Consider the following 13,082-nt stretch of genomic DNA (forward strand, 5'->3'; position numbering starts at 1 on the left):
AAATAAAATGATTCTGGAGAATAGAATAGAATACCCACACACTGCCTTTCAATGCGTCTGAACAAGGTAGAACAGAAAAATACACAGAGTGAGAGTGTGAGCTATTAAGATTGTCTGCCTAACTTTCACTGAATGGAATGAATTAATGTCAAATCACTATTTGAGTATGTTGGGCAGAAACCACCTCTATCTAATTTCATGATGTTTAACAGCCTGGAAATCCTCAACAAATTAGAATCAGCCTTCAGTTCGGGTCTCAAACTTAAAGTGTCTTTCATTGCCAAGAAGAAGGCTTACTTCTTACTTCTTCCCGATCATGTTCGATCAGTGAATACAAATTCCCTTCCCTTTTTTGAAAAATGCAATCTATAATATATAAAATTTAGTTCATGATATGTAAAGTTTGATGAAGCTACCGGCCAAGAATAAAAGTTCTATCCTATACTTGTCCTGATGCATCATTATTTCTTAAGGCAAAGATGGAGATATACTTTCTCAATGAAAATACTCTGTCTATAGTGAAAGCTCACTCCTAAAAGCCTGATGGAGGCAAACTTGTTTTGTAGCCATTGTAAGGCTCTTTCAAGAATTAACAGACCTTTGGTTCAATGTTTAAAATAAGCATATTCGCAATCCAAACCATTTCAGTGTGAGCCCTTCAAACTGTTAGTAAAGATCTAATCATTTTTATCTTTCCATTTTCCTTTCTTCATTTATCTTTGAGGTTTTCAGAGACCCCAAACTCACCTTATGCTGCCGAAAAAGCAGATTTAGTTCTGAAGGTTAATCCCACTCAGCAGGATTGAAGGATGGCACTTTTCCTTGGTCGTAAGCATGTTGTCTCAGGCCAGACAGCTGTTAGGACATTCTCCTCTGGGAATCGTGCCCCCAACACCCACCGTTGATGCACATACATGGTCTACTGGCTGCCGACTTCCAGGCCCATCTGCTCAAATGGCATGGTGCCCACTCACAAGTTGGCTGGATCCTTGCCCTTAGTGTGTAGGTGCCAGGCAATGATGGGTTTAGATGGGCAGCCTGCATAATACAAGTGACATTTTTTTCTCTCTGTATAATATCTGTCCTCTGTGCCATCTCCGAAAGAGAAACTTCTCCACCTTTGATTATACCTAAGGGAATATGCAGCCTTGTAGAGGAAGGAATATAAATGTAGGCAACCTGCTAGCAGAAATAAGATAAGAAAGGGAGAATCTATCCTCCAAGGATAATTTCTAATATTTAAGAGGGTTAGATTGTGAAAATCCTGACCACCTGGACTCTGTCAAAAGAAAATTTCCATGAATGTAAGAATATGGACAGCAGAACTTTCACAGAGAGCAACGGCACAGGAACGAGCTTAACTGACAGCCTCTTTTTGTCTCTTGTCGCTTCCACACAAATCACCTGCCTTGCATTGAAAAAACACACAAAACAGCAAACAAAGCAAATCAAGAAAAAGAATACGCTTAGTGAAAATCCAGCTTCTATGCACATGAAGGGCAAAGATGCACATTGGGATGCTCACACCTGAGTGGAGGGCCTGATGAAAAGAAAAAGCAGATACAGCATTTCTCTTTCCACTATCCAACGGACCCATGGAGGGGGAAGAGATTGGCATAGGAGGTTGTGACTTTAATGATCCAAAGCATATGAATGCTTGTTAGCAGACAGCAGACAGACAGCAGTCAGGACAACAGTCATGGCTGCATCTGCAGCCTGGCCTCTGGCTCTCAAACTAATCAGGCAACAATAAAGAGCAGTGCCTGGAGGGATGTGCAAGTCCTGGTCGCCTCCTGTGTTTATTTAAGGGTGACTGAGTCCAGGGCGTTGTCAGGAGGCCTGGGAGCATGGTTAGCCAATGTGCAGGCACGAGTTTTCTCGCTGCTTATGCTCTGTTGAGTCAGTTAGTTATGTGTGACTACTTGATCTGTCCTAGTCTTTAGACAGTGCCAAAATCGTCGAGTCCAAGTTCCAAAGGAACAGGGCCTAAAAACTTTTGGCTCCAGAATCAAATTAGGCTTCTCTGCTTCCCTAGCCAAAAATGCATAAGTACCCAATGGCCAAAACCAAGGAATGTGACACTGTGGCATGAATAGAGCTGTCAGATGCTCCTAAAGTGTGGAAATGTCTAGTCTTTGAAGTCACGACTGGCTCAACATCTTCCATAATCAAATCAGACTTCTTTGGACACCTTGATGAGTAAGCCTGACTTTTGATAGGGAATGTTTCTGGCAAGCTGAGATTCTAGATATAAGAAATGCAAGAACATACGGTTTACCAGAGACAAATCTGCCTTTTTCTTTTATTTTTGAACTCTCAATGGCAGCATATTCTCACAAAAGACTGATCTTTCATCCCATTTTACTGAAAGACTTTGAAGTTAGTTCCACTTGTTTCAGTGTATGCGTAAGTGCAGATTAATCAAAGAGAAGGTAAATGGCTATAGTTAGAAAAAATGTGAAAATCTGAACTTGGAATTATTTGGGAATTTTCTGATGAAAACAGAATCATCCAATAGTAGTTCATCGGATTACTACGTAATCTAATCAAATATTGTTGTTGGGTGCCATCAAGTCTGCTCCAGTAGATGGTCATCCTATGGGTTCCCTGCACAACAAAATGAAACAATGCTCGGCCCTGCACCATCCACACACGCATTCCTCTACTGGAGCTCATTGTTTTGCCTGTTTGAGTCCCTCGCCACTGTCCCTGCATCAATTTCATTCCAGGTCTTGCTTTCTCACTGGCTCTCTACTTTACCAAGCATGATGTCCGGGAACTGGTTCCTCCTGGCAATGTGCACAATACACCAGATGAAGTTTTCCAGACCTCTGTCAACACCATAATTCAAAGATAATTCATAATTATCTAGCATTCCCATGCGTTTGAGGTGATTGAAATTACCAATGGGTTGGGTCAAGAGCACTTTAGTCACATTTTTGTACTTTAAAACTTTACAATGGTCCCTTGTCGCAGTGCAATAAGTCACGTTGCCTCTAGACTGCTACTTCCAGGGGTAGTGAGTGTCAATGCAAGTAAAATGCACTTCCCGACACCACCAATCTTTTCTACATTTATCATGATGCTGCTTATTGGTTCACTTGTAAAAATGTCTATTTATTTTATGCTGAGGTGTAATCCATACTGAAGGCTGAAGAGCTTCATCAGTCATGCTATAAGTCCTCTTAGCTTTTAACAGATTATGTCATATTGATTATCACAGGTTTTTAATTGTCTTCTTCTTCATATAGCCCACCTTCTTAGATTAGTTGCACATTATACAGATTGAATAAGTATAGTGAAATGATACCACTCAGACCTTTTTTTAACCCATTCCCTCGTTCGGTTCATATGTCTACCTCTTGATTTCTGTGCAGGTTCCATAAAACCACAATTAAGTGTTATATAATTCTCATCATTTTTAATGTTATACTTAATTTGTACTGATTCTTAAAGTTAAATGCCTTTGCATATTCAATAAATCAGGAATGATGTCACTAATCCATGTCTTTTTCTGGATCTGGCTTGAATTTCTGACAGTTCCCTTTTGATATACAGCTGCAACCATTTCTGAAATATCTTTAGCAAAATTTCATTTGTGTGTAATTGTGTAATGCTGGGTTGATTAGAGAAACAAATCAAGTGACACTCTTATATGTGTATGAAAGAGCTTTATATCAAGAAGTCATTATATATCAAGAAAACATCCCAGTCCAGTCCACATGTCTGATCCTAGTCCATAAATCCTATACTAGTCTATAATTCCCTCTTCAGACTCCTGAAGCCACATGCATTGATGCGGAATGCAGAAAGATCACTAGCTGGTGGGTGCAAAGTCTTGTGGATCCAATGGCGGTGGATACATCTCCAGGGCACTCACAGGTCTCTGTGGCTCAGCATGAAGATGAAGGCAGAGAAAGAGGGGGAAGTTTGCAGGACTATCCTTATGAGGATGTCACACCCACAAAGAGGCACCATCAGGCTGTGATCTGATTGACAGACTAGACTCCACCCCTACACTTCAAGTTGACATGAAGCTATCTATACTGTTAGATAATTTCCACATTCTGTTGAAACACTTTTCTTTGGAAAGAACACAAACATGGGTTTCTTCTACTTAGTAGGCCATATAGATACATTCCAATTGGTTTGACAATTAGCATTTCCATTTCCAGCATTACATTAGTTTGTTGAAAGCATTTCAATTGTATAGATCAATTACTGAAGCTATTATTTACCAGTGCCTTCAGTATAGCTTGGGATTCTTCCTTAAATGCCCTTGGTTCTTGACCTTGAAATAGTTGGATTTCCACTAATCTTTCTGGTGTAATGACTCTGTGTATTCCAACCATTTTATTTTGATGCTCCTTGCATTGTTCAATGTTTTTTCCATAGAATCTTTACATATTTCAACTCAAGACTTGCCTATTTTCTTTAGTTCATTCAGCTTAAGAAATACTAAGTATCTTCTTCCTGTTTGGCTTCTTAACACCAGGTCTTTGCACATTTCATCATTATAATACCTTACTGTCTTCTCCTGGAGCTGTCTTTTAAAGTCCACTGAACACCTTTATGCCAGTATGTCTTCCATTTGCTTTAGCTAGTCTATCTTCAAGACAAGTTTCAGAGTCTAGTTTGGCCTTTTCTTTCCTTCCTATCTTTTCAGTGACCTTTATTCATATATGATATATCTTTGATGTCATTTTACAATTTGTCTAGTTTTAAGGCATTAGTGATTGATGCTCTATCCTTGCTATACTCTCTGGATTCATATGTGATATACTCAAGCTCATGCTTTGACTCCAGTTAATTAACTTAATTTTCTTCAGGTCAACTTTAACTTGCATATAAGCAAGTTGATGGTCTGTTCCACAGCTGGACCCTGGCTTTTTTTTCTGACTGATAACATTGAGATTCTAAATTATTTATTTTATACACATATCCTATTTGTTTCTTGTGTATTCCATTTGGTGATGTCCATGTGTGCTATTGCTGTTTGTTATTGACCATGAGACTGCATTGGTCATGCAAATTTTGTTATGTGATATCTGATGTTGTTTCTATTACCAAGGCCTTATTTGCTAGCTACTGATCTTTGTTATTTGTTTCCAATTTTCACATTCTAATAATCAATGATTATCAATGCATTCAGACTACATGTTTGATGTTATAGGAGTTACATCCTTTTATAGATGTATTTCTATACTTTCTCATATTTAGGTAGTCCCCCTATACAACAGAGTTCTGTTCTAACTGCTGTCGTCAGTTGTGGTGCAAGTTAAATGTCTCCTTTTCTTTTCTTTTTTTACTTTTCAATATGATTAGTGCTTAGAATCAATAACTTTATGAATATGACAATAATTTTACAGTTTGTCTCACATACTTTGGTCAAGTTGTCAGGAAAGACCAGTCTCTGGAGGAGGAAACCATGCTTGGTAAAGTGGATGGGTAGCAAGAGAGGAAGGCCCTTGAAAAGATGTGTTGACACAGTGGCGCAACAATGGACTTAACCATGAGAGCAATTTGAGGATGGCACCATATGGCCAGTGTCTAGATCTGTTGTATATAGGGCCTTTAGGAGACAGAACTGACTCAATGGCGCCTAGCAACAATAACAATTAACATTAACTTTATAAATATAAAAATCATTTGAACAGTAAACCATAAACTTTAATATATGAGTGACTATCTAAAATTATATTAGCCAGTTATATTACTAATAAGAGGTATAAAATTAAATGAAGCAAACGAGAACAAAATGCAAAGGTGGACAGTGGTAAGGGTGATTTTTTTGTAACTTGAATACATTGTAAATCAGAGACTATCTGTATTTAACACCCATTTCTTATGATATGTCAAAATTTGCAAAATGAAACCTTCTTTGTACATCTGTATTCATAATAACTATGCAAGTTTTATATTTTCCGCATGTATGTAATATATGGTGCTTGGGCTTAGGCCATTTTAGAGGGAAAGCTGAGGTATGTGGTAGTTACATTATCTGTTGTCAATTTGAGACTTAAGAGTGAATGGGGTGGAGTTTCACCTGTCAATCAGGTCACAGCTTGATGATCTCATTTGGAGGCGCTAAGGAGATGAACAGCTCGCTAGAGGAGCGACACATGCCCACTTCCTGTGAGAAATTGCAGCTGACAAGATACATGGAGCTTCGCTAGAGCCCTGGAGATGAAGGAGCCACATGGAGACACTGGATCCACAAGACTTTCCAGCCACTAGCCTGTGATCATCCTGCACTCGGCATCATTGCATGTGTTTCATGAGTCTGAAGAGGAACTTATAGATTGGTAACAGAAATATAGGCAAATATCAGATTTATGGACTGAATGTGGACTGGGCTGGGATGTTTTCTCAATATTCAACTGGTTTTGTATATAAACCTCTTTCTTATACACATATGAGTCTCCCTGGATTTGTTTCTCTAGTCTGCCTGGACAATATACAAAAATAGATATAGATATATCTTTTTGAATTTCGAATTTACATTATATTATTATATAGATTATATATTAGATAGTTCTACTATCACATAAGAAGCCTTGGTAATGTAGTGGGTAATGTGTTGGGCTGCTAAGCATAAAGTTTGATAGTTCAAAACCACCAGCCTCTCCCTGGGATTATCATTTGATTGCTGAGCAAGTAACTTGATCTCCTACCACCACTTTTTTCTCTACTTTAAAATATATCATTGTATATTAATTATATCTCATTGGATAATGATTAGAAATAAGGAAACTAATACATATAAAGCTAAGAACACTGCCCAGCATCTGATAAGCCTTCATTATTGCAATCTTCTTTTACATAGTGCTTGTTTATTATAAATGGAAAACTACTTTCTAGAAATGGGTCATTAAAATTATGTCTATGTGTCTTTAAAAAATTTTATTGCTTCTGAACATACTTTCAAAATGATTTGTTTCCTTAAAATAAATCCTACCACCGTTTTCTATGCCCCCTTTAAAGTATTTTATTAAAAATGTTTTAACACTCGGGAGATGGGGGTATACAGAGTGTACAAATAGTAGGTAGGAATCTGGGAGGCCTTGGATTATGCACTTTACTGTCTAATATCTGACAAGCAATTATTCATACCCCTCTAATGTACAAAATACATCATCCCTGCCTAAGATTTCCAAGTCCCAAATTAAGTTTAGATGATGATCCCAAAGTCTCATCATCTAAACTTAACTATGGTCAACTCACCATTTCACAGTTAATAGTCAAGTCAATTAAATCATTTACATCCAGTTTTGAAAGAAATCGATCTTCTGAAATTAGTCAGGTAGTAAGTTACAAAGATAGGGTGGAAACATACATAATCGGAGCCCTGGTGCTATGGTGGGTTACACATTGGACTGTGGACGGCAAGGTGGCCCATACCAACACCCGCCCCCTAGCTTCTATGGAGAGAAAGATGAGGTTATCCTTTCCTGTAAATATTAGACTTCAGACACCCAAGGGGATTTTGTTCTATGTTGTCCTATGTGGTCACCATTAGTCAGACTTGACTTGATGGCAAGGAGTTTTATCTGACTCTAGAGCCAATGTAAATGTTTTGGAAATAAGGATGATAAAGAGACTAAATTACCAGTGAGTTTTACTACTACACTGTACCATGGATTTTTACTTGGTAAATTCTAGAACTGGAAGGTGATCATTGAATATCACTGTCTGATCTCTATATTAGACTGGTTGGAGTGAAGATGCCAGGGTGAATGTCTAGTTGAACATGAGGGATTAACTACATATCTTAACCTCTGCTATTAAAAATAATCTTTATTCTCATGTATAGTGACACTATAGGACAGAGTAGAACTGCCCTTGTGAGTTACCAAGACTGCAGATTCTTATGGGAGTTGAAAACCTCCTTTTCCTCCATGGAGCAGCTGGTGGTTTTGAACTGCTGATCTTTTGGTTAGCAGCCCAACTTGTAACCCACTTCACCAGCAGGGCTCCTTCTCTACGATTATTTCGTTAAAATAACATTAAAAGAATAAGGACCTCTTCTCCATATAGAGACACAGGGAATGAGAATATAATCAAACTATGATATCTCAAGATGAAAATGTTATGACTCGAATGTAGAAAAAATGAAAATCTTAGTGTTTGCCTCCATGGAGGATTGAGGGGTACAGTAGGAAAACCATAGAAGCTACTTACCTGGTAATACAAGTTACCAAGAACAGCAAGGTCAAAACTGCCTACAATGGAAGGATTGCTGAAAGTCATCACCCAAGAAGGCTTAAAATTTAGTCATTTTTTGTGCATAGACAGGTGACTCCTTCCAGATCTTCATGAACTAAGAGACTTTAGACTAGGCAACCTCGACAGTCTACACTCAGGGACACCAGACATTGCTGATAACAGAGATGAATGTGAGACTGCAAACTACCACATTAAAAACTGACCAATTTAGCAATGAGAACCACAGCCACCTTGTATAGGCTTTCCAGATAAGTCACAGGAGCTTACAAAAATCTATGCATTTAAAAATCTAATCAGCATTTTTTTTCAAAAAAATGACTCCAGTAAAGAGGAAAGGTTTTACCTTGGAGAATATGGCCAACCTGACCTATAACATTTGCATTTTCTCTCATCTCATATACATGTGAAAGCTGGACCAGGAGCTAGAAAGATTTAGAAGAATCAATGCATCTGAAATATGGTGTTGATGAAAAGTATTAGGTGAATAATGAACTATCAGGAGTATGAACAAATCTCTCTTGGAAGAAGTACAGACATAATGCTCCTTGGAAGCAAGAATACCAAGATTTTGTCTCATGTTCTTAGGACATGTTGTTAGGAGATATCAATCCCTGGAGACTATCAATCCCTGGACACTAAGACCCCTGGTTATGTGCTGGATTTTGCGTGGGAGAAAGATAAGCCGGCACCAACTCAATGGCAGCGAAGGAGTGAGTCTCTGGAGAAAGACAACGTTGCTAAAAATAGTCTTATTGATATAACATTCACATATCAGGCACTTCCATAATTGTCACCTTTAAAAAAGAGTTGTATACACTTCATCACAATCAGTTTTAGTGCACCCTGCCCCCTCCCACATTATCTGTTCCCCAACTTCCCTTCTCCCCAACTCTCCCACCCTGATAAACCATTCAATTGGTTAATGTCTCTGTGCTTCTCCTGTGATTCATAAATTGAGAAATCTAACAGACACAATAAAACACAAAACAGACAGAAAATAACAAAATAAAGAATAAGAAAGAGAAGACCACCAGCAATATTAAATAAGCCTAAGAGAATATTTCTGCCATGGAACAAGCCAGATATATTTAAACCAAAGGCAGATTCAGGTTGGTTCAAGTGGGAGGTTAACTGATCAGGTATCATATTATACTGTAGTCCCATCCTCCATAATCAAGTTTACAACAAGCTGTCTGACAGCACAGCTGTTTGTGCCCCATGACTATGGCCAAAGGGGATCTGCCAAAGGCTTAATCTGACTAGGTACTCTTCAGATGGAATTTGAGCTCCCATGGTCCTCCAAAACCTTCTATAAATTGGGTATTCATCATTAAGCTCTGACACTTTTTCCTTCATCATATTTGGATGTTGTTATTGCCATCTTTGGATCACACAGGCTGGTGTGCTTCCTCGATGTGGACTCAGTTGATACCACATTTAGATGGCTGCTTATTTGAATACAAGCCTGTAAGACCCCAGAAATTATTCCAATTGGTATCCAAGTACCATCTGCTTTCTTCATCACACTCTGCTGCAGAAACCATATCTTCAGTGATCTCTTCATGAAGGTGAGTAACAAGCCATGTTGTCATAAGAACTAACTGTTCTTGGATTGGGGCTAGAATGAAGTGGGGACCCAGAGTCCTGGAAAGACAATATTCTTGTAGAGGAGCAGCTAAGAAATTGGAAGATCCTCAATGTTCTGAGTTGGTACAGGGACTATAAGAATGGGCTTAAATCATGGCAGAGGGATGGGCAGTGTTTCTGATATTAGTTAGAATATACTGGATAGTACCTAACAAATAAACCCACAACACATAGCCAGATATGTTTTATGCACACAGCTCTATGCATTGAATAAATCAGCCTCTAGATTTATAATATGCCATCTATCATCTTTGCTGAAAGCTGCAAATGGAAAGATTGGTAGTAAAGTAAGCAAACATGAAATGAGCCACAAATCAGCAGGAAACAGAGTTCAGACGAAAGCTTTAAATAAGATTAATAATTTTATCAGAGGATGAAAAATATAATGGATTCACCACAATAGAAATCAAAGGAGACAAGAAAAGCATTTAGAGATTAAAAATATAAAGAAGTATAAATACTTTTAAATCAACAAAAATTTTGAAGAATAAAAATAACTATCCCAGAGTGGCCGCAACAATATGGCAATGGTGAGGCTGGCACAGGACTATACCGTGTACCAGTCTGTTGTACATGGAGTCACCATGGGTCAGAACCAGCTCAGTGGCACCTACCAACCAGGACAACAGCTCTGGGAATGTTCTGAAGAGATGCATTGTGGAAAAGAAGAGATTAAAATTAATCTGGAAAGTTCAACATCTCCCTGGCAAACCCCAGAGATTTTTTTTTAATTGGGAAGGCAGATCATTTAAAATAAGGTAGAAGAAACCATAGATACTTTCACATTCCAATAGAAAAAACCTAATAACTTCATCACAGCAAATGAGCGTTCATTGCTATTGAGTCAATTCTAGCTCACAGCTACACTGTACAACCAAGCAGTACTACTTACAGTATTACTACCTATCGGAGAACTCACTCATTTGAGTCTGATATATACAAGTCAATAGCTCATGTGTTGCCATCCAGAGCTTGTTTATATTTGCATACATGCCCTTTCTCAACAATATGTTAAATTTTCTGGCATTGGATAAATTAATGGCACTATCAATAGAACTACCTTATACCCCATGGGGAGGATTGATAATGTTATTTGCCATAGAATGATAACCAAGCCTAGAAAGTAAACCAGAGACACACACAATCCATAGACAAGTGAATGGATTTGGGGTTTCCACTTAATTCTAGCCCCAGTCTAAGAAAAATTAGTTTTTATGACATGGCCACGCTCAATACCAGCCTCCACGAAGACATCGCTGAAGTCATGCATGATACCTCCCTCGTGGCGAAGAAAGAATGGTGAAGAAAGCTGGTGGCGACCAGCTATCAAAAAGAATAGTTCCTGGGGTCTTAAAGACCTGTATTCAAACAAGAAGCCATCTAATTGAGACAACTAAGTCCACAAGGAAGAAATGCACCAGCATGTGTGATCCCAGGATGACAAATAACAAAATCCACATCTGAAGGAGGGAGAGGTATCAGAGCTTAAATTGTAAAGACCCAATTGCAGAAGGCTGTGGATGAGAGTGGAAGCCAAAAATCTATCTGCAGGAACGTTACGTAGATTAAGCCTCTGCTCAGTTCAACCACAGTGAATAACCTGGCTATCAATCAGAGACTACTGTAAACTTGATCATGGCAGATGGAATTAGGTTATAATGTGGCTATAAGCTCTCCTAGTCATTGTATCTCCTCTTGACCCATTTTGGATTTATCCTAGTTTTCAGTATGTCCTGCTTTTTTCTCAACAGGGTTTTTTTTCTTCTGGTTTATTTTAATATTATCATTGGTCTTTTCAATTTTGTGGGGTGCAGGGGGCGGGAACTGGGCCTTCTACTCTCAAACAGTTAACAGTCTTAGAAAGTCACAGGGGGTTGCTATGAGTCAGCACTGACTCGATGGCAGTGATTTGGGTTTGTTTTTTTCTTATTTTAAAAATACATATTGGGGAACCGATTACAAGGATCTACATATAACCTTCTCCCAGGGGGATGGACAACAGAAAAGTGGGTGAAGGAAGACATCGGGCAGTGTAAGATATGATAAAATAATCATTTATAAATTATCAAGGGTTCACGAGGGAGGGGGAAGCGGGGATGGAAGGTAGGGGAAAAAGAAAGAAAAATGAGGAGATGATTCCAGGAGCCCAAGCAGAAGGGAGTGTTTTGAGAATGATGAGGACAACGAATGTGTAAGTGTGCTTTACAAAATTGATGTATGTGTGGATTCTGATAAGAGTTGTATGACCCCCAATAAAATGATTATAAATAAATAAATTAGATAAATATAAATATATAAATATATATATATATATATATTTGCTGTTTTTTTGTTGCTGTTGTTGTGCTGGGTCTGTTTTGAGGAGGAAGGGCATGTTTTCCAGTGGATGAAGCACAGGATGGGTCAATGTATAGGAAGAATAATTGGCAAATTCTTGGCAAATGAGGGGAAGAAGAAGGTTGGAGGGAAATGAGGAGCATATCGTGAAAACAGGAGGGGAGAAGATGTTGTAGAATTGCCTGAATATCTTCACACAACTCTTTCTACAAATGACTGAACTATGGAACTGTATGGCATGTGGCATATATCTCAATAAAACTAGGGAGGGTGGGGGGATACCTGTTAGATTTGAGCTGCCAGTCTTTTGTTAGGAGCCTAGCAGTTAAGTACTGTTCCACCAGAAATCTTTTAATAAACACATACATACAAGGAGAGAATATAGAGCAGCGGTCTCAACCTGTGGGTCGCGACCCCTTTGGAGGTTGAATGACCCTTTCACAGGGGCTGCCTTAAGACCATCAGAAAACACTTATTTCTGATGGTCTTAGGTCTAGGAACTGAGACACCGCTCCTCTATCGTCTCTAGGCCGGTCTGCCCACCTGCAGATATGCCCACATATGAGTACCTGGTGTGAAGACTGTTACCCATGCTACACCATGCCTCAAGACAAAATTTCATTTAGTCATTAGACATAAATATTTCATAATATATAATTACACATTGTTTGTGTGATTAAGCACTCTGCTTTGTGCTCAACTTTTAACCATGAAAATACATGCTGCATATTAGACATTTACATAATGATTCATAACAGTAGCAAAATTACAGTTATGATGTAGCAACAAAAATAATTTTATGTGCAAAAGGGGCACAGGGAAAAAGCTACGGTAGAATACAAACACTCTAGGAGTAAGGATCAAGTAGTATG

General features: G+C 38.5%; 1 protein-coding gene across 3 annotated transcripts in view; it reads right to left on the minus strand.

Moving 5' to 3' along the window:
- The window catches only part of ARHGAP15 (Rho GTPase activating protein 15), an 806,341-nt gene that overhangs the window by 709,354 nt on the left and 83,905 nt on the right, over window positions 1-13,082 (minus strand). Inside the window, exon 1 of one of the 3 annotated variants that reach the window (XM_045299427.1) lies at window positions 748-833. The exons of the other annotated variants lie outside the window; for them this stretch is intronic. The gene's annotated coding sequence lies outside the window, so the exon portion shown is untranslated. Of the gene's footprint in view, window positions 1-747; window positions 834-13,082 lie in introns of those variants that run through there. 3 annotated transcript variants of the gene reach the window in all.

The sequence above is a fragment of the Echinops telfairi genome, unplaced genomic scaffold, assembly GCF_000313985.2.
Source record: "Echinops telfairi isolate 266 unplaced genomic scaffold, ASM31398v2 ScPeMD7_4;HRSCAF=17, whole genome shotgun sequence".
Lineage (NCBI taxonomy): Eukaryota > Metazoa > Chordata > Mammalia > Afrosoricida > Tenrecidae > Echinops > Echinops telfairi.